Source organism: Pipistrellus hanaki (assembly GCF_964339955.1).
Source record: "Pipistrellus hanaki genome assembly, chromosome: 3".
NCBI lineage: Eukaryota > Metazoa > Chordata > Mammalia > Chiroptera > Vespertilionidae > Pipistrellus > Pipistrellus hanaki.
Genome location: NC_140505.1, coordinates 75,474,555 through 75,496,901, shown reverse-complemented (window position 1 = coordinate 75,496,901; position 22,347 = coordinate 75,474,555). Strand labels below are relative to the sequence as shown.

At 40.6% G+C, this 22,347-nt stretch overlaps 1 protein-coding gene across 9 annotated transcripts in view; it reads left to right on the top strand.

Moving 5' to 3' along the window:
• Positions 1-22,347, top strand: part of ENOX1 (ecto-NOX disulfide-thiol exchanger 1) — a 559,063-nt gene that overhangs the window by 316,299 nt on the left and 220,417 nt on the right. Inside the window, exon 1 of one of the 9 annotated variants that reach the window (XM_084876552.1) lies at positions 11,946-11,960. The exons of the other annotated variants lie outside the window; for them this stretch is intronic. The gene's annotated coding sequence lies outside the window, so the exon portion shown is untranslated. Of the gene's footprint in view, positions 1-11,945; positions 11,961-22,347 lie in introns of those variants that run through there. 9 annotated transcript variants of the gene reach the window in all.

The following is a 22,347-nucleotide window of genomic DNA, read 5'->3' as shown; positions in this document are numbered from 1 at the left end:
GTTCTTCTGGAGTCGATTTGCTAGAATTTTGTTGAGGATTTTGGCATCTATGTTCATGAGGGATATTGGCCTGTAATTCTCTTTCATTGAGTTGTCTTTATCTGGTTTTGGTATTAGGGTGATGTTGGCTTCATAGAAGGAGTTCGGAAGTGTTCCTTCCTCTTGGATTTTTTGGAATAGTCTGAGGAGGATAGGTTTTAGTTCTTCCTTGAATGTTTGGTAAAACTCTCCTGTGAAGCCATCTGGCCCTGGGCTTTTGTTTGCTGGAAGCTTTTTGATGACAGTTTCAATTTCTTCCCACGTCACTGGTCTATTGAGATTTTTAGATTCTTCCTGATTGAGTTTTGGCAGTTTGTATTTTTCTAGGAATATGTCCATTTCCTCCAGGTTGTTTAGTTTGTTGGAATAGAGTTGTTCGTAGTATTTTGTAACAATCTGTTGTATTTCGGTGGGGTCTGTTGTTATTTCACCTATTTCATTTCTGATTTTGTTTATTTGGGTCCTCTCTCTTTGTTTCTTGGTTAGCCTGGCTAGAGGTCCATCAATCTTGTTTATCCTTTCGAAGAACCAGCTCTTGGTTTTGTTGATCTTATGTATTGTTTCTTTGGTCTCTATGTCATTTATCTGTGCTCTGATTTTTGTTATTTCCTTCCTTCTGCTTACACTGGGCTTTTCTTGTTGCTCTTTTTCTAACTCTTTGAGTTGTAGAGTTAGTTCATCTGTTACCATTTTTTCTAGTTTTTTGCAATAGGCTTGTAAGGATATGAACTTCCCTCTCAAAACTGCTTTTGCTGTGTCCCATAGATTTTGGATTGTTGTGTTTTCATTGTCATTTGTTGCCAGGATGTTTTTAATTTCTTCCTTGATTTCTCTGGTAACCCAGTCCTTGTTTAATAGCATGTTGTTTAGTCTCCATGTATTTGATTTCTTTGGATTATTTTTATTGTAATTAATTTCCAGTTTTATGCCACTATGGTCTGAGAAGATGCTTGATATGATTTCTATCTTCTTGAATTTGAAGAGACTTTGCCTATGTCCCAAAATGTGGTCTATCTTTGAGAATGTCCCATGTGCACTTGAGAAGAATGTATATTCTGTGGCTTTGGGGTGGAATGTTCTAAAGATGTCAATTAATTCCATCTGGTCTAGTGAGTCGTTTAGGATTGATATTTCTTTGCTGATTTTTTGTTTAGATGATTTGTCGAAGGGTGACAGTGGGGTATTAAAATCTCCTACTATGATTGTATTGCTATTAATCTCTCCCTTAATGTCCTCCAGCAGTTTTTTTATGTATTTGGGTGCTCCTGTATTGGGTGCATATATATTTACCAGGGTTATTTCTTCTTGTTGGATTGTACCCTTTAGTATTATGAAGTGGCCTTCATTATCTCTTGTTATGTCCTTCACTCTGAGATCTAATTTGTCAGATATAAGTATTGCTACCCCAGCTTTTCTTTTCTTTCCATTTGCCTGGAAAACTTTTTTCCATCCCTTCACCCTCAGTCTGTGTGCATCTTTTTTTCTGAGGTGGGTTTCTTGTAGGCAACAGATGTAAGGGTCTTGTTTTCTTATCCAATCTGACACCCTATGTCTTTTGATTGGAGCATTTAATCCATTTACATTTAAGGTTATTATTGATAGGTACTCATTTGATGGCATTTTTATTCTATACCCATGTTCCTTCTTCAATTCCTATTTCTTTATTTTTACAGTAGACCCTTTAGCATTTCTTGCATTGCTGGTTTGGTGGAGATAAATTCCTTCAGTCTTTTTTTGTCTGTGAAGCTCCTGATTTCCCCTTCAATTTTGATTGATAGTCTTGCTGGGTACAGTATTCTTGGATTCAAACCCTTCCTTTGCATGACTTTGTATATTTCATCCCATTCCCTTCTGGCCTGATATGTTTCTGTTGAGAAATCAGTTGCTAGTCTGATGGGGGTTCCTTTGTAAGTAACTTTCTGTCTCTCTCTGGCTGCTTTTAAGATTCTTACTTTGTCGTTGTTGTTTGCCACTTTAATTATAATGTGCCTTGGCGTCTGTCTTCTGGGATTCATTTTGCTTGGGACTCTGCGAGCATCTTGGATTTGTGTGGGTTTTTTCTTCTCTATCTCAGGAAAGTTTCCTGTCATTATTTCTTGAAATACTTTTTCCACGTCTACCTCAGTTTCCTTTCCTTCTGGAACCCCTATTATTCGAATATTATTTTGTTTTGTAATGTCCCAAAGCTCCCGTAGGCTCTCCTCCTGCTTTTTAATCTTTTTTTCTAGAAGCTGCTCTAATTGGGTATTTTTTTCCATCTTGTCTTCTAGCTCACTGATGCGGTCTTCCGCTTCATCTAGTCTACTCTTGATGCTTTCTATTGAGTTCTTCATGGTAGCGATGTCATTTTTCATTTCTTCTTGGTTCTTCCTCAATTCCTGATGGTTCTTCCTCATTTCTTCTTGGTTATTGTCAAATTTCTCTTCCATTCTTTTTAGCCAACCAATAATCATTATTCTGAACTCTTGCTCTTGTAGGCTGCTTGCCTCTGGCTCGTTTACTTCCTTTTCTGGTGATGCCTGCTTTTCTTTCATTTGTGGGGTGTTTCTTTGTCTTCCCATGGTATCTCTTTTCAGGATGTCTGGTTATGTGGTGTTCTTTCTCTTGCGTTAATTTATAGGTGCAAAATACAACACTACCAGGTACAACACGAGAGGCACTTAACAGAAATGTATTTACAATATTAATAACCTCTAATAAAGGTAACCCCTAGCGATAGGCAAATTAGGGTATAGGAGAGAAGGAAGGAAGGAAGGTAAAAATAAAATAAAGAAAAATTAAAAAAAAAAAAAGTCAAAGAAGAAATAAAGTAATGACAAAATGAAGATAGAAAACAGGGAGAAAAAGAAGAGAGAGTAAGAGAGAGAGAGAGAAGAGAGAGAGAGAGAGAGAGAGAGAGAGAGAGAGAGAGAGAGAGAGAGAAGAAGCAAACTAAAAAAATGGGAAACAAACTATATATATGTGGAGAAAATTGCCATAGATCAACCACTGAGCCCAGCCAATGCCGGTAACAATACTTGGAGATTAATACAAACTACAATACAATATCCACTATTATTAAGTAAGGTTATGATATACAGAAGTCAAAGAAACAAACAAAAACAGAGGATTTAAAAAAAAATACAAAGCAACAATAACAACACTGGAATAAGCATAACAATTTCACTGAAAAGCACAAATATTCACAATAATCAACCTTCACTCAAACAATGAGAAAAGGATAGAAAGTAGAACCGTTTTTTTTGTGTGTGTGTTTTTTTTTTTAACTAGTTAATATAGTGCAGAGAGTGATATTTATACACTTGTATCAGGGGTTGGAACTTAGGTCTATGAGTATAGTGAGAGCTTTAGCAGGGGGTATACAGAAAGAATAGAGGAAAAACTAAAGCCGGAAAGGGATAGGATAAACTGGAGACTAAAAGGTTAAAGTTTAGTAAGAGAGTGATGGGGTAAAGGTCGAATTGAGATAGGGTTGAATGATGCTATAGTAGAGATTAAAATAGAATGAAGGTTACTCCCAATGTAAAATAAAGACGAAGTAAAATGGTACTGGGGAGGAAAAGAAAAAGAAAAAAAACATTGCAAAATAGCAGTAGTAATAGTGAAGATAGAGATTGAAAAATGTAATAATTGAAAAGGTAAAATCAAGTAAGGAAAAAAGAAAAAAAATCGTTTCTGAAGTAAAAGATGTAAAAAATGAAAATTAAATAAAAAATGTAAAAAATGAAAATAAAATAAAGAATAGTATAATTAGCATAAAATTGTCCAGTAGAGTTCAATCACTTCCTCTGTTATTGTATTTGGTATGCCTGGTTCTTGGATCAGAGAGTCTTGCAGTTCCCAGCTTTCCACTGCACCTCAGTTTTGTAAGGTAGTCCTTAATTTTAGGTAGGCTATATCTTAGTTATTTGTGTCCATTTATTTTTGATTAATTAAAAGAAAAAGAAAAAGAAAAAAGAAAAAAAAAAAAAAGAAAAAAAAAAAAAAAAAGGCAGTTTGTAGTTCAGCCCTTAGGTGTCAGTGTTACTGGTTTGACCTCCCAGACTTTGGTTGCTCTGGCCTTCTTTCTCTCTGGGGGCGGGCCCTCGCAACTCTCCTGGGCTACAATATAGGCGGGGCCGCGGCCGCACTGGGGGCGGGGCCTCGCGGCGCTCGGGGGCGCAGCGCTCAGGGCCGCACTGGGGGCAGGGCCTCGCGGCGCTTTGGTGCTACAATATATCAATAGGTGGGGCCGTGGCGCTCAGGGCTGCACTGGGGGCGGGGCCTCGCGGCGCTCTGGGCCGCAGAGCTCAGGGCCGCTCTGGGGGCGGGGCCTCGCGGGAGCAATGGGGCTATAGCAGCCTGAACTCTCAGCCTAGCCACGCAAGCTCTGACCTTTCTGTGGGTGGTTGAAGAGCTTCCTTGAATCCACGCGCTTGCTCCGATCGGGGCGCCACAGGTGCTCGATGGACTCCTCGGCTGTGGGTTTTCCAGGCCTCAGAGAAGCTGCTCCCTTCCTGGTAGGGTGGCGCCGCCTTTGCGCCGAGCCCGGAGCTCCGGGAGAAGTCGGGAGTGCTGGCCGCTTGGTCAGGAAAAATTGTCCAGCGGACACTTCCTTACCTTCCTAGAATGATCCGCTGCCCCTTAGCTGCTAATCAACATTCCCTGAGCGACTCAGATGTTGCTTCTATCTGTTTTGGGACCGGGGTCAGAACAAGTCCATCTGTTTGGTCGCCATCTTCAAGCTCCGCCCCTCGGTAGTCTGTAGCTAATATTTTAGATATGCTATGGAATTATCCCAATTTCTTAAACCTACATGAACACATCCAGTACTGTTTATTGACTACTGATCTTCAGAATGATGATCTGAAGTCATCAGACATATCCGAAATGAATTATTTCTTTGTCTTTTATGGCTGTGACAGTTTTCAAGAGTTCTTGTTAGTTGTTGGTAGGATGTTTTTGAGTTGTTTTGTCTGACATTCTCCCATGATTAAATTGAGGTTATATCATTTTAGCAAGAATACCACAAAGTTGATATACCCCTTCTCAGTGTATTGCATCAAAGGGCGCACATAATCTTAATATATGTTATTACTAGTTTTAACATCTTTTTGATAATATAGTTGGCACAATATTTTCTCTTTAATTGTCTAAATTATATCATTACTTAGAACATAGTATTTTAGCATTCTAATGATTACAGTTTCTATTTAATATTTTAGTAAAAATATGCTTTTATAAATATAATATACATTTTCATCTGAATTTAAATGATACTTCAGGGATTTTTAAAATTATAATTAACACTTTTTACAGCATTCCAGTTTTAGACATACATCTAAGTTACTCTGAGTTTTGGTTCCTGTTCTATAAATTTGTTGTGAGAATTAGATTAGATGATATATGTGAAAGTGGTAGTATTTGGGAGGGTACGTGGCAAATTTTAAGTAAAGTGGAGTTTTGATTTTGATTATTTTTGTGTAAAAAGAAACTTCACATTCAGTCTCAGGGAAGTAAAATGTCAAAAACTGTCAAGAGTTAGTGAAATATTGTAATCAGTACTGTAGCAAATGTTTAACTGTTCAAACACATAGGAGCGCATCGGTCACAATCAGACTCTTTAAGTTAGCCACTTATTTTTATCTTAGTTATTCTACTAATATGAACTTTGATTTTCCTATTAGTTCATTTATTTGTTTTGAGCCTAATTGTTAGGCCTACTAATAATCTATAAATAATATTAAAATCCTAGGTTTATCAGACTTTGAGGCTAAGGCTTGGAAGATCTAGATAAGAAACAAGTCTAGAGTTTAAATTTTTTTTCAGGTTAAACATCTTGCCTATTTTACTCTATTTGATATCTATCCTCCATTTTTAATTTTATTTGTTTTGTATAAGAAGCTGTCTTATATAGCATCAAGAAATCTAAAAATACCTTGTCTCTAGTTGTATTTCTTTTATTTTTTAATTTTTATTTTTTAATTATCTGAAACCATTTTCAGGGCCTATAATTCACTCAGGGATGGATCTTTGGTCTACTAAAAGTGATGCAAAGTGGTCTAAAAACTTCCATAAGAAAAATCTGACTCATCGATCATTTACTCAGTGAAAATCTGTGTTTCTCTAGTTAGGTGCTAGAGTCAGGGGTGGAGAATGTCTGGCCTGGCCCACCGGTCACATAAGGCCCTCGAAATAATTTGGTCTGGCCCTGCCAAGGCATTAGGGGTGAGTTAATTAAATTTTGAACCAAATATAATAAGCTAATTTTTAAGTTGATAATTTTGTATAGCCTATGAATTATATTATAAATATATCCAAATGGCCTTGGCAGAAAAAAGTTCCCCACCCTTGTGCTCGATACACAATAGTGAGTAAAAGAAACAATGCATGCACTTCAATCTAGTAGGAGAGACAGACATTCAGAAAAATTGTAGGTGGAGAAAAATACGTATTGACAAATACACAAATATTATGTAATTAAAGAACAGGTTACTATAAAAGAAGATGGCCATTATAATGTAAGAGATGTAAGGAAAGATTCATCTGATCAAACCAATGATCACCCAGCCAGTGCTCTGTCTGTAAAAGTCAAAGCCAGGGATACCATAGTATCATATATATTCACAAACCCTTAAGATTGGAAGATCTGAAAGGTCATCTTACAAACTTCCCAATCAAACTATACTGGTTTCTTCAGATACACGAATTCAAAAAGAAGATATTTACCCCTATGTTCATTGCAGAGTTATTTACAACTAGAGGCCCAGCGCACGAATTCATGCACAGGTGGGATCAAGCTGGCCCACTCCAATTGGGGCCAGTAGGGGCTGGGCTGGCGGGAGGGAAGGGCCAAAGGAATTTGGCCAGTCGGCCCAGTCCCCCAGTTGAACTCCTGGTCAAATTCACGGTTGAACTCTGGGTCAAGGGGACAATTTGCATATTATGCTTTTATTATATAGGATAGCCAAGATATGGAAGCAACCTAATTGTTCATCAATAGACAAGTGTGGAAAAAAGCCAGGGTACATACATAGACCAGAATAGTAATCAGTAATAAAAAAAAAATGAATTCTTATCATTTTCGGCAACATGGATGGATCCAGAGGGTATTCGGCTAAGTGAAATAAGTCAGGGAAAGACAAACACAATATGATTTCACTTATATGTAAAATCTAAAGAACAAAATAATTAAACAAACAAAATTGAAGCAGACTCATAGACATAGAGAACAGACTGATGGTTGTCAGAGGGGAATGAATTTGAGGGGCTGGGTAAGAAAGAAGAAGGGAATAAGTACAAATTGATTGTAATAGAATAATAATGGGGATGTAAAGTACAGCATAGGAAATATAATCAACAATAACTATGTATGATGCAGGTAGGTACTAGAAATATCTGAGGAAACACTTTATAACATCTCCTCTTCATTCACTAGGATTATGACCATAAAAGTTTGCTGAATTTAAAAAAATATTTATTTTATTGATTTTTTTTACAGAGAGGAAGAGAGAGTTAGAAACATCGATGAGAGAGAAACATGGATCAACTGCCTCTTGCACACCCCCTACTGGGGATGTGCCCGCAACCAAGGTACATGCCCTTGACTGGAATCGAATCTGGGACCTTTCAGTTTGCAAGCTGATGCTCTATCCACTGAGCCAAACCGGTTTCGGCAAGTTTGCTGAATTTTTAAAGTGTTTTTCATAAGTCAATGGCATGAATCTGATTAGAATTACTGTTCTCTGTCCTCACTATTATGAATGCCAGGCTGATATAGAAACTTTCTTCTAAGAGTCCTGTCATCTTCATATTGTTATTGACTTTTTTACACTTGGTCAATATTACAGTTATTATGTAGTCCTTCACAGTCCTTAAAGATTGCAAACAGATTCCTGTCATTCCTATCCTATTTTAAGTAAATCACTTTAAATCTGTTCTCCCTGACTTTATTTAAAACTGTCTTAAAATATATGATATGTTGTGTATTTTTTGTTCTCTTGGCTAATGAATTCTGAGATTACACTCTGTGCTGTAAAAATGTGCTTTATTTTCTTTCTACTAAAATGATCTCCTTAAGACTTTGAGCAGTAAAAATCCAAGTTTCAGTATTTTATGAGTTGGTGAGTAAATACATGTTTATATTATCAAGGCTTCTCTAATCTTTTTTTTTTTTCAGTCTGTCTTTTATAAAAAAGCTCACTTTGGTTTCTAGTTGATAAGCTAGCATCTTTATGTAGAAAAACATTTTACTTAGGAAGTATGAATTTAAATCCCTCGACATTCCCCTCAAAGCAGCCTTTTAGAGACCAAAGCTACCATTGTCATTATATCAATATAGAGCGTAGTGTGATCCGAAGAAGCTCACTTAAACGTGAGCGTGAGGAGCCAGCTGTGTCCTCCCAGGGGCCTCCACACACTCTCTACTTCACACCTTGGGGTTTGCTGTCCCTTCTTCAGATGCCTGCCCATTTTCCCTCTTCCTCTTCCTGTTGGGGTGGTGTTGTTTTTTCAATCTTTCAACACTCAGTCCATATTTGTCTTTGCTGTGGTACTTCCCTGACACCCAGATGAAAATCATGTTTTCCCTTATCTTCATTATACATTTCTACAATATTTTAAAAATATAATTGTTTTCAACATCTAGTGATGGCTCCTGTAGAGACATATTCTATGAAATAAAAATGCAAATAGACCAAACAGTGGAATGACTGGTCGCTATGACGTGCACTGACCACCAGGGGACAGACGCTCAACAGGAGCTGCCCCCCTGGTAGTCGGTGAGCTCCTACCAGGAGGAACGCTGCTCAGCCACAAGCCTGGCTCACGGCTGGCAAGTGCAGTGGCGGTGGTGGGAGCCTCTCCCACTTCCGTGGCAGCACTAAGGAAGCCTAAACTGTCATTTGGACATCCCCCAAGAGCTCCCAGACTGCAAGAGGGTGCAGGCCAGGCTGGGAGACACCCCTTCCCCAAGTGCACAAATTTCATGCACCGGATCTCTAGTCATTCTATAAATGGCAATAAAGACTGGTTAGTAGGAATACTTTTTTTTTTTTCCCCTTTACTGTATTTTTTGAAAAACAGCATAAGTTACAATAGCTTTCAGAATACCAACTGCATTTAAAATTTTGTACATTTTAAGAAGAGAAATGTATGAGTTGCATTAATTAATGTCTTGAAATATAAGTCATTCTTTTCCCCACACATTTTAGGGCCTCATAGTTTACAGAACTGTATTTAGCTGGGCCCGGTGCTGGCTGCAGTGGTCAGTAGCTATGCAGAGAGGACAGGTGCCGAGAGGATATTTTAGGAGGAGCTGGCTCCCACAGTCTTTTTTCTTCCACCTGTTTGTGACATTGTCTGTTAGAACTGGGACGTGAAGGAGACTGCATATTATGCTGCTAAATATAGCGAGTCCAGATGGTCAACTCATGTTTTCTCCAACAGACCACACGGCATCTTAATACCTCGGGGCAGTTTCTAACATGCTGTGCTACCCAGAGGCCTGAGTTTTAAAGTGCTTCTGGTCTAAAGCTTCCTGGCCGGAACAGCATGGCCCGTCAGTTTTCAGTGTTAGAATAAATAACAAGGAGAACAAATCGTGTTTCCTGAAGAGATATCATCACAAGTGACCACACAAATCCCTATCACAGGTCTGTCTGCTGTGAATGCTAAGAGGTTGATCATTCAGATCGCTCCCCGCCTTTCAATGTCTGGGAAACTAGTCGGAGAGAAAAACACACATAGAAAATAACCACAAGAAAGTGGGTCATGTGAAGTGGTAAAGGGCATAAAAAGCACTGCTTGCCAACATGGCGTTGCTCTGCAGTTTGATGGTGGATACCACCTCAGTTAATTTTGCTGTGTCTGTACCACTGGAACATTTATTTACTTATTTTGTTATATAAAACTCAGGAAAGTATCTATTTTAGCTTCTTCCTAAGCAATAATATCAGCAAAATCGTACGCTTCTTTCTGGAACATATTAATTTGAACCCTGTGAAACTGCTAATATTTGACAATTTTTTTTAATCCATGAAAACATTAATTTCACGGCTCAAAGTAAACATAACTATTAAAAGTTAAATGAATGATTCCATGTCGCACGTTAAATTCTAGGACATACCACCCTTGAGGAATTCTGGAGCTAGATGGAGCCAGTGGTCCTAACAGGTTGGTTTGTAAGGTTTCACCGACAAGGTGGGCCTTGATGTGGGCCGAAAGGGAAGGGTGCGGAGAGAAGAGAAGGGGGTTCCATGCTCACAAGGAGCAGCCATGAGTGAGGACGTGTGCACCCCCAGTGAGAAAGGAAGGCTGATGGGCCAGAGAGAACGCTCCTGTCTCCTCTAATGCAGATTTTTAATCCTTGAACTTATTTGAAAAGCAAGGTGACATTCTCTTCATATTACTAATGCCTTACGCAGGGTCAGGCTTTTCCATCGGGGAGTATGTGGTTGTCAGCAGGGTGACCGTGCTTGGAAAGAGCTGTGTGATGCAAGCACAGGCGCGGTGGTGTGTCTGCAGGAAGACAGCTGCATGGAGTGGGAGGCTTCATGGCACGTTCCCCCTTAGACAGCCAGGCTCCCTGCCTGTTAGAGCCCGGTGGAGGCTCTCCTGCCAAAGACAGCAACTGACAGGGGCGATCTCTCTCCAGGCCATGGCGCTCTCTCTGCCATTCCCCGGGATGTCTTCATACCCCTCTGGCCCTCCTTTGCCCGCTGAAAGCTCCAGCCTCAGGCTTTCCACCTTCCCAGGTGCAAATAATGGGTAACCACCCAGCACATTCCTCTGGCTACTCTGAGGGGGAATCAAAGGTCAGTTTCCCAGGATCAGTTTCCACAGCTGTCAGGCCCAGGCTTAGCCTGACTGAGGTGTGTTCCAGCAGGGAATATCGAGGCATCTGCCCACGGGCCACAGAACAACATGAACTATATTTTCTTGGAATGAAAAGAGAACAACTGTGCTCTGATGCGTTTAAAAAAAAAACACCATAAACAAAAATAAAACCTCCCTGAGTACTTCAAGTGGTGAGACTGTGTCCTCATTATTTTTAGAGCTTGCTACCATTTAGAAAATCAAGGGTAGGCCTTATTATTTCCTTATATTGAAAGAGCATAAACTTGCATATGTCTTATTGACAATTTATTGGTGTTTGCTATTTACAGTTAATTATTTGTGTTTGGCAAAAAAACAAAAACAAAAACAAAACAAAAAACAAAAAAAACAAGGCAGGGTTGCTGCTTCCTTGCGTTAATAGTGTCTTAAACACACCCCACCCCCCAAAAAAACAAACAAACAAACAAAAAACAACTTGAGGTTCAAAGTAGAAGTCAACAATAATAACCACAAAAACAATCCATCTCAGAGCCAAGACGAGGACTAAATTACATATAAGTCCTGAAAGTGTCACAGTCATATTATTTCTTGTGAGTCCAGGGAAACCATATTTTCTGGTGAAGCTTGCATATCCCTTTCCTGAAGATACAGTGAATTTCATAAGTTTAATTGAGTCATTCAATAAATTTGTATATGTGCAGATTAAAATTCAGATTTCATTATTATACCGGTATGGTGAAGCCAAACAACAGGAGAAGATTGCCTTTGGAAACATATTTTGTGCCCTTGGCGGTGTTAGAATGTTGGCCCATGCATCGAGGGGTTTGCAGGTTGGATTACCCATCAAGGGTCTGCTCCCAGTCCCAGGTCATGGTGTGTACAGGAGGCAACAGACCATGTATCTCTTTCACATTGATGTTTCTCTCTCTCTCCTTCTCTCCCCACTCTCTTCCTTCCACTCTCTCTGAAAAGCATTGGGAAAAAATATTCTCTGCTGAGAAGTAACAGAAAAAAGAAAGAAAAAAGAAAAGGAGTTTATAACAGTTCCCAAGAGGAGAGAAGCTGCCACACCACAGAAAGCCGCGTCAGATGCACCAGGGTCACAGGTCAGTCAGAATGTCAAGGGAGTGATGGGAAAAGATTGGCCAAAGGTTTTATTGTGGCCTCCCAGGGAGAGCACAGGTGAAGCAGGGTATGCGGTTTGGAATTGGCTAGTTTGAATGATTCCAGGGCTCTGAGGTACAGGACTGGCTCTATTTGTCTAGGAACTGGCCCTGGGGCAGTGCCAGTGTGTGAGCCCCATAAAGGAGCTGATTGAGGGGATAAGCTCTGGAATGTTGTTTGCATTGGAAGGGTGTGCTTCCAGGCGTGTTGTTTGCTGTCTCTAGGAATGGGCTAACCCTCTAGTGTCAGCAAGTCCCCAGATGTCAAAGCATCCAGAAATACAGAAAATAGAAAACATAATTAATACAGTATTTATATATGTTTCTTTTTGTGTGTGTGTGTGTGTGTGTGTGTGTGTGTAAATATGTATACTCATGCAACATACACACTCATAATATTTGTTCGGTGAATTTGTTGAAGGGGAGTTAGGATGGGTATCTGTGTGCCAGACACTGTTTTGGCTGATGGTGATGTAGCAGAAAAACCATATAAACATTTTAAAAGTCAGCCTGCCCTTATGGCAGACCAACTTACCAAAGAAATAATTATGTAATATCACCTCTGAGGCTGAGGAACCCTATAGAGAAATAGGGCTGGTAGAAGACAGAAGGGAAGTGAAGATGCTATTTTAGGAAGGTCAGGAAAGGCCTGCCCGCACAGGGTGATATTTCAGCAGAGAGGGGACTGAGGGGAGCGAGCAGGGTGGTTGTACATGTGAGGAACCACAGTGCAAAGTCACTGAGGGAGGACAATGCTTGTCAGGCTCAAGGAAGAGTAATAAGCCCTGTGTTCTGGGAGCTCTAGGGGATAGAGAGCCGTAGGAACTGAGGTTGCCAAGGTGACCAGAAGGCAGATTCTGAAGGAGTTTGGAGGACATCCAAGAGCAATGGAAAGCTGGTTGTGCATGTTTCTGTGGTGCTAGAAACTTAAGCCATCTGAAGACAAGAGATCAGCTTTAACCCCAACGTGCAAATTAAATCATCATCACCCCACTCTATTTCCTTATCTTCTATACTATTAAATATTTTACATTCATTGTGATGTCTCATTTTGAAAATGGGGAAGCTTAATATCTTTCTCCCCAAAGCTCTAAATTTAACAATTTTTTCCCAGTTTAAACAAATCAAACAAATAAAAAATTTCACTCTATGATACAAACGGACAACTTCAGGTTATAACTGTTTGAAAATGCACTGAGTTCCTTGGCATATATGTGACATTTAAATAAAACGAAATGTAAATTTAAAAACTGCCATACTTCTGTAAATCTAGGAGGAGGAAAATCTGTGAACAATCAATAATTTGCTTTTATTTTCTGTGACATCATGGTGGTTTTTACACTTGTGTCACTGAATATAAAGTAAAATTCATGCACACCTCACTTACCATAAGAGCACCCGCAAAGGAAACCTCATTTCAAATCTAATTGTGGACATTGTTCTCTCATTAAAAATTCATAGGGTTTGTGAATGTATCACATAAGTATTGGAATCTCTGTTATTTCCCCAGCTCTTTTCCTACTGCCAATTCTGACCAGAATTTTAAAATACCCATATTACAAAGGTGTTCTTTGAAGAACAAACAAACAAACAAACAAAAAAGGAAGAATTATAAATAGAAAGACCATCTGACCCACTATGCTGAAGTTTACCAATTTAGTTTCAGTGTATGTAGGTAAATGGATCATCTTCTGTTAATGACAGCATCTTGTTACTGCTACTAATTTCTTCCTCTTAGCAAACTTTAAATGTGCTACTAATAGCTGGTCAGTTGTTTTGTTTCAGGTAAAGGGAGGAAACTGAAGAGTAGTCGGTTCACTTACCGTAGCTACTTCTCTGTTCTAGAGCAGTGTTTCCCAAAGTGTGGTACACGTACCCCCAGGGGTACGGGAAGAGTTTGGTGGGGGTATGCGTTGCACCGGAGTTTGGTGGGGATAGGCACTGCACTGTGCTTAGCTGCGCCTAATTCTATGTTCTCATGAGTATGAGGGGTACTCAGCGTTAAGAAAATTATAGAAGGGGTACACATATGTCAAAAGTTTGGGAAACACTGTCCTAGAGGAACCACCTCTTCATTGGCATGAGAGAGGCATAAGTCACCTACCACTTATGAATACTGTGCATGTTGTTTGTTGCAGTGGATAAGATCTGCAATGCTTTGCACCAACTGCTTTGGTTACCCCTGCTGCTTACACATACACCAAAACTGTGATCACATGGCATGGAGGAATTACACTTTTCTGGATTTCACATATAAATTTATAACCATTGCATTGCATATAATATATTTCAGATGTCACTTTTATCCTCATATAAACTAAATTTTGCAATTTAACTCAACAAGGCACTTGCAAATTCAGAAACGATTTGAGCTTGATACAGCTCTGATTGGAAGGATATGACTATAACCTCTATTTTATTCTGCATCACATTTTCAGTATTAATTCACAGTCTCTTTAATTTGGTGCCCTTCCTAAAATGGTCTGCTTATCTCCTTGGTTCCCAATTGTGTGATCTCAGGGCACACAACATATGCAAAACGCCCTGCCATTGTTGGCTGCTGTTCTGAATTTTGTTCGTGGGATTAAGACAGCAAGGTTACTAGCTTTTCCCTCTGTTTGATCTACTGGACCACAGGAGTTTTCAGACCAAAACAGCTGCAGTGAAACCCTGCCACAGAAAGGCTCAGACCACCTAAATTATTAATCTGGTGTCATTTGCACCAACAATGAATTGAACCAAAGTGCTGATAGGAATAAAACAGAGAGATCAGAATATGTACTTTTTTCTGAGGGAGGGGGCGGGGGCCTGGGGAGGAAATATGCTTATGAAATTGTCCTGGGTGGATTTTTTGCTGCTATTTTGTAATTGAAAGAATTCCTTTTTGAGAACCTAGCTAAAGGGCTGGATGTTAACTATCAAAATGTCTGACTGTGTTGCCAGTTACGTGTCATTTCCTTTAGCTCTTCCAAAGGGCGTTATGCATTTAGCCTCTCAAATAACTTGTGAGAGGAGGGTTGGAGGCATAAAGTGGAAAAGCTCAGGAAACTGGCCCACAGGGAACTTGTGACAGGAGCTCTCCTGTGATATGCAAATTGTGCTGCCACACCGCTGTGCACCTTTTAATAGGAGAGGCAGGAAGGGGATGTCCCCACATCAGCTCTCAGGGCTTTAGAATGTCTTCACTGGGAATGAAAAAGCTAAGTGTCAAATGGTAATGAATCCGATAAGAACACAGTGAGACTTTAAGAACACAGCGAGACTTTGCTTCACATGTACATCCCATAATAATACAGACTCCTATGCTTCCAGTGCCTCCAGTAGGTTGGTGTCTCCTTGAAATAGGAATTAAAAGTTGGGGTTCTGGTTTACTTAGCTCTGCCCAGCTCCACAGTACCTCCACTTCCTACTCCATAGCTCCTGTACGCTGGCAGGAATGAGAACTGAACTCCAGGCCTGCCTAGTAGCTAGCTGACAATGTAATTGGACAGCTGTATTGAGACACTGTGCTGGGGAGAAGTGGTGGGAGTAGAATGGGAAGGGGTTCTGGCACAAAGTGGGTGGGAAAAGGAGTTAGTAATCTGACTTTTCCTCCCAGGCATCTGTCCCACTCATGTGCCCTGACCAGCCTTCCCACCTTGCCCTCCTCTCTCTCAGTACCATATTTGGTTAGGGATAGAAGTGTGGGGGGTTGTTGGTGAGGGAGCTATCTGCACAGGGAGAAGAGTTCCAGGCAGTCCTTGATGGCAGTGATGCTTATACTAACCTCTCAGCTCAAACTCAGATTTACCTTCAATAGATGTATTCACACAAAATTAAGCCCAATTTGGGCTAAGGCGTCTGTAAGATTTTCTGATAAACTCTAGCCCATTGAAACCTCAGGCTACATACAGATCAACCCTAGGTGGACATCTTATGCATTTGTTCTCCCTCTCCTTTTCTCTAATGTGCAATCAATATTCTGACTTTAAGAAAAATGTGCTACTCAATAAAGCATGGGTCTTGAGATTTTTTTTTTGGCAGTGATTTGTGCTGATTTTCTTGGATTCTTTTCCTTGACTACTTTTATGTCTGAAGTAGAGGGGTTAGGATGGCTGACTGGGGCCTGGACTAAGGGCCATGCAAAGACAACAAAGCTACCAGGTCCTGATCACGTGGCATCCTCAGCCTGCTTTTCCTTGCAACCACAGGCTGTCTCCTGGTGTAATGCTGATGCCGGTATTTTCCCTCCAAGCAATGCTGGCTTCATGTTTTCTTACTGCTCACAGCAGCTCCTCCTCTACTTGTCTTTCTTTCTTTCTGGTGAGGAGTGGGAGGGGGATGGAGTAATCTTAATAAGTTTCCTTCCTTCCTGCAAGCCCAGCAATACATTAATAAGTAGTTATATTCAGAATCTAGTTGTTGTTTTCTTATACTAGGCAGGCTCCTGTGAGCATCTAGTATGTGCACTGTAGCAAGCTCAAGTCTGCTAACACTTTTTAATTTGCAAACACCTTGAAGAGTGAGGGAAGGGAGAGAGAAAAATGTTGATCAACCTAGGTGTGTGTCCTAATGGGAAATCAAATCTGTTACCTTCTGGTGCACAGAATGACACTCAACCAATGTAGCCACACCAGCCAGGGCCAGGGTCTATGTCTTAATCACCATTATATAGTGGATCTCAAGCATAGTGATTTGCATTGAGTAAGCATTAAATACACACCTGTTATGTGAATGCATCCCCAGGGCAAGAAATTAATTCTTTTATCCCAGATTCCTCTCCCTTTAGAGCCTGTCAAACCAAGAAGGACTTCCTTGTCTGCCTTTTTTGTTGGAGAAAACTTTAGTTCCCCAAATCCAAAACAATAGAGGTCCTGGCCAAGACAAACAGAACCCTGGGCCCTACTATTCATTAGCTTTGTGACCTTGAATAAATTATCCAAAGTTTTAACTTTCGGAATCTTCATTTTTCTTCTTTTGTAAAAAGTTGCTAATAACATCTACCTCATAGATTGTTGTGGGTTTTCCTAAAATCAATTATGTGGGACTGTTATGTAGTAAGCTATTTTTCCAGTGGGTGCCTCTGGGGGAAGGGTTAAGGGGATGATATTCTCCTTTAATTTATGACTTTAGCTTTTTAACTCATTATAAGTATTAGTGTTAGTAATAATACCTTTTAAAATTAAAATGTTCTTATAAGAAGACTAGAGGCCTAGTGTGTGAAATCGTGCATGGGTGGGGGGTCCCTCTGGGTGGCCTGTGGGGATCGAGCCAAATCCCCATAGTTCAACATCACCTGCAGCTCCAACCTGCTGTTCCCACTCATCTGCCTGCCACAGGCTCGTGCTCAATCAGTCCCAATTGGGAGAGGTTTGCACCACTGCAGCAGCACTCGTCAGCTGTGAGTCCTGTATCTGTTGCCCTCCCGAGGGGAATGGCCTATGGGATTGGGCTGAAACTGGGTCTGCAACATTCTCTGAGGGGTCCCAGATTGGGAAAGGGTGTAGGCCAGGCCAATGGACCCCACCGGTGCATGACCTTGGGAGGCCTTCAGGGCATGTCTGGGCCTGTCTCTCCCAGTCTCAGTTGGGGCCAATTGGGGCCTAGGAGGTTGGCCAGGCAGGGAGGGACCCACAGGAGGGCTCCAGGATGTGTCCAGCCCATCTCACACAGTTCTGATCATCTGGACCCCAGCAGCAAGCTAACCTACTGGTTGGAGCATTTACTCCCTGGTGGTCAGTGCACATCATAGCAGTGGTTAATCAGCCTTAGCATATCATTAGCATATTACACTTTGATTGGTTGACTAGTTGACCAGTCACTGGACAACTGGACCCTTAGCATATTAGGCTTTTATTATATAGGATTAGTTCCCATCTACCTAATGTATATTAATGTTTGTTCTCAGATTGAAAAGAACCCTGTCACTGTATTTTCATGCAAATTTCACTACTAGACAAAAGGACAATTAAATTAGCTGGTAGCTAGGATTGGTAGCAGGAGATTGGGGAATATATCTGAATGAAGATGATGACTGCTATTCAAGTAAGAGTTTGGTGTGCAGAGATTGCACTGAGAAGTCTGGAATAATGCTACATTTAGTTTAAGGATGATTATGTAAATATTGTTATGTTTACCTTTTTTAGCTTATTAATAAAACTATTGGTGTTGAAGAGTTTGTGTCAGGTTGATATATTTGATCAGTACTTGAACACATGTCTACTTCATTGTGCAAGTAATAAGAATTATCCTAATGGCATCAATATGCAAGGCCTGTGTTTTACAGCTACTGCATTTCTCAAATGCCATCACTTGGTACATCGCACCGTTGAACCACTACTAGTTGACAGTTGTTTTTTTAGCCATTCTATATAATAAAGATGTAATATACAAATTGATCCTCAGTCCATCACACTGTCACAAGATGGCTGTGCCACAGCGGAGGCAGGGTTCCTGTAACAAGCTGTAACAAGCGATCATCAAGGGACCTGAGGCTGCATGGCACTGGGCCAGGGTGGGGGACCTGAAGCTGTGACCCCCATGGTGGGGCTTGACAGGGACCTCAGACTGCACCCTCACCCAGTAGGGCTTGACAGAGGACCTCAGGCCATGCCCCTCGCCCCAGTGCCAGGCTGGGGGACCTGAGGATGCGCCGGGGGACCTGAGGCTGCACCCTTACCCCGTGGGGCTTGACGGAGGTGGAGCCACCTGGGTCTGTGTCTTGCCAAATGGGGGTGGGGCCTGCCGGGTCTGGGTCTTGTACAATTTCAAGGTGCACGAGGGTGGGCGGGGACTCGACTCTGGGTCCCACAACGTGCCCCAGACTCTTACAAAAGAAAGGTTTTCATATACATTTTACTAATTTTCTTTCATCTCTGACACTTCTATTATAGAGAAAGGGCAAATAGCAATATTAAAATATTTCCCCTAATTCCTTTTTTAGTGTGCACGTATTTTGTGCACTGGGGCACTAATTATTTTATAATAAACAGTATCTCATAACCAACCATAAAATTTAGAATTGCACAAGAGTGAGAACATCACAGGACTTGAAGAGCTGGTCTTTTTCATCAAATTGAAAGGAAGAAATGTGATAATGCTAGTGGGAATTCTTTTACAATATTTGTTTAGGTTGAGTTTAAGCCATCTAGCTGTGAAAATAATAAACCATGGTAGCAATAGCAATATACTTTCATTCCCACAAAGCACATTCAGCTATTTTTTTTTATAAATAATAAAACCATAAATAAATATGATAACACTAAGCTAACATGAAATTACATTTGGTACCATTGGCCAGATGTTTTTCTTTCATGTCTGTGTTCTCTGGGGTCACTTTTTTGCTTGCTTCTCCACCTTCCCCTGATAATTTGTAAGTAATTTATGAATAAATAACCAAGATGGCACTTGATCCAAGTTTGGCAAATTTGGGGGGAAAGATAGGTTTATTTATCCCACAGGTAGCAGGCAGAAAGGACATGGACGGTCCCTCAGACCAGCCATTTAGCCTCTGTGGGCTCAGGCAGCAGCAGCTTTACTTTTGGAGACTTTGTCCCACATCATATCAAACACGTGGAATGCACTAACTTCCGACATTTGCTTAATATTGTTTAAAGGACATTTGGACCAGATTTTTATAATTTTTCTTTTGGAATTATTTGCTTATAAGTTACTCCTTTTATTTAAAAGAAGCTCTGATTTCTCCATAATTGATCAGACTCAGGAATTATTTACAAAGTGAGACAGTCCCACGTACAAATGATATTCAATTATAATAATGACAACATGAGTATTAAATTTGATAATTAGTAAAGTTGTCATGATACAAAATATATAGCAATTTTATTAAATAACTAGAGGCCCTGTGCATGAGTGAGGTCCCTCAGCCTGGCTGGCAGGGGGAAAAGACCGTGAGACATTGGCCAGCTGTGGGAGGCTGGCTGTGGGAGTGCACTGACCACCAAAGGGCAGCTCCTGCATTGAGTGTCTGCTCCCTGGTGGTCAGTGTGCATCATAGCTACCGGTTGGTCATCTGTTCCGAACAGTCACTTAGAGATTATATATATATATATATATATATATATATATATATATATATATATATATATATAAAATTTGTTTTTAAAACTATGTTTCATTGCAACATTTTCAGCTCTCCAGTATTTTTATAGACCTCCTGTCATATGGTTCTAGTTGATGATACAACTATAGTTAGAAAAGTGGGCTACTTTCCCAGGGGCCAATTAGTCCATGGTCCGAAAGATTGGAGTAGAAAAAGATTCTATTTGAGGAGCTTAATCCTCCCTTGTAGGAAAGGATTTCTATATGACATTTTTAAGAGGCAAATATTGTCTCCTACTGACGGGAAGAATGAGTTAACAGGGGAGAAGGTGAGGTAGAGAGCAGCACATTTTCACCTTTTTATGGAAGTCTATAACCAAGATAGAAAAAGAGTGGAGAAGTTATAGCTGTACCAGCGGTATTTACAGCGATCTTCAACCTTTTCCAGTGTTGGAACCTTCCCTTTATTTTACACCCTCCTGTGGGGAGCAGGAACCTCCATGGAGGTTTTCTGTGTTGGAAGCCTTGCCGGGACCACTGTATGTAGACAAGCCTTACTTCTGATGGTAAGGCCTGACCTCCAAAAGAGCTAGAGCATAAACACTTTTACCAAGAAACAACCGGGGCAGCCTTCCTATTAGCTTCTGAATCATGAATGTCCTTTGCGGTAGAACCACCTTCACCCCAAGTCTCAAGAAATTTGGGGCCCTGCAAGCCTTCGGCTTGTCTGAGCACTTCTGTTTGAATCTTGCTGAACACAGCCAGTGGCACCAGAGCTTTGACCCGTTTCCACAGAATGCTTCTTGCCAGACTAGAACTTTCCGATTGGATGTTGCACTGCCCATGCATTTCCGTCAGGCACTGTGCCGCAATACCCCTCCCCCGAGGAACTCACTTGCATAACATAACCACGCCTGTGTGAGTTCCACAGAGTGAAACCAACCGTCCCAGGGAGCCCACTGGTTACAGGGCATGTAGGTGGTCACTTAGGGAAAGGGAAAACAAGGTCTCTAGCCCAGGGCAACTCATAGGAGGTAGGGTGGCCGCTAAGTCTGTAAATCCTTAGGGCGATCATGACCACGGAGCTAATGCTTTATTCATCATGTCGAAATGGCTTCATTAAGAGCACATTAGTTTAAAGAGTAACTAACATGTTCTTCATGACCCTACTAGGAGCAATGTTAAACAGGATGAGCAACTGGCTCAGGCTGGATGTGGGCTGATCTGGATTTTATGGCAGGTAAATTTCCATAGATGAAAGAGCTCAAATCAGGGTTTTGTGGGAAACAGATGATTCATTTACTAGAGTTTGCAGCCATTTAAGGGTCAGTTATTCACCCACTACGATTAAAATGTTTTCCATGGTTAGGTCAAGGTGTAAAATGAGTACAGAACAACAACAACAAAAAAGTACAGAACAGCACAAATAAGAGAATTTGTATTGTCTACTTTCCCTTCTATAAGAAATTAATATTTATAGAAATTGCTCTCTGTGTGAAAGTGTGGCTGAAAAGACCAGTGTGTGCTGATATGCCTTCCTCCACTATGCATGCATAAAAATGTGTTCTTTGGTTTGTGGTGGTGTTTGTGGTTTGTAGAATTCACCTTTCTTGATGGCTGTGTCTGTGGAGCCTGACATCCACCTGCAGTGTGTTTCAAAAGTGTTGCCTCTTTCTCCAAAGGACTCCTTCCTCTGGTCTCTTGGCTGCTCTTTCTCCGGAGTTCATGACTTTGCCATTTCAAGTGAAGCTTTTATGTTGCTGCAGCATGCGGTTTACTTTGTCTGTTTCTGTAGAACTTTTTTGAATGGGGATTTGAAGAGAACAGAGGGTGCAAATAGAAAACACACACACACATACACACACACACACACACACACAACTTGATTGAGTAAAAGCAAGAACCCTCTGATATGTCCTTATTTACTTGTCTGCGACTTACTTAGTTTGCAATTAGACCTTAATATCCCTTGGTAATCACATTATGAAGGCCACACATCACTGCAGAAGTAGGATTCAAGGGCAGAACTCAAATCTCTTACTATCTAGATAAAGTGTCAGCTGAAGGAAGAATTTCTGAACTGCAAGGCTATTTTGAAATAGTTGCCTGTCACATATTTTGCGATTTCTATATCTTTGAGAAGTTGGAATTGATGAACTCTAAGGTTCGAACATTGATGTTTTATGAACCTGAGTGTTTGTCCTGAATCCTCAGGGACTTTAGAAAAAGCTTTGCTTAAAGTGAGACTCTACTAGCTTTAAAGAATGCAGACTTATGTTTACAGATTAGA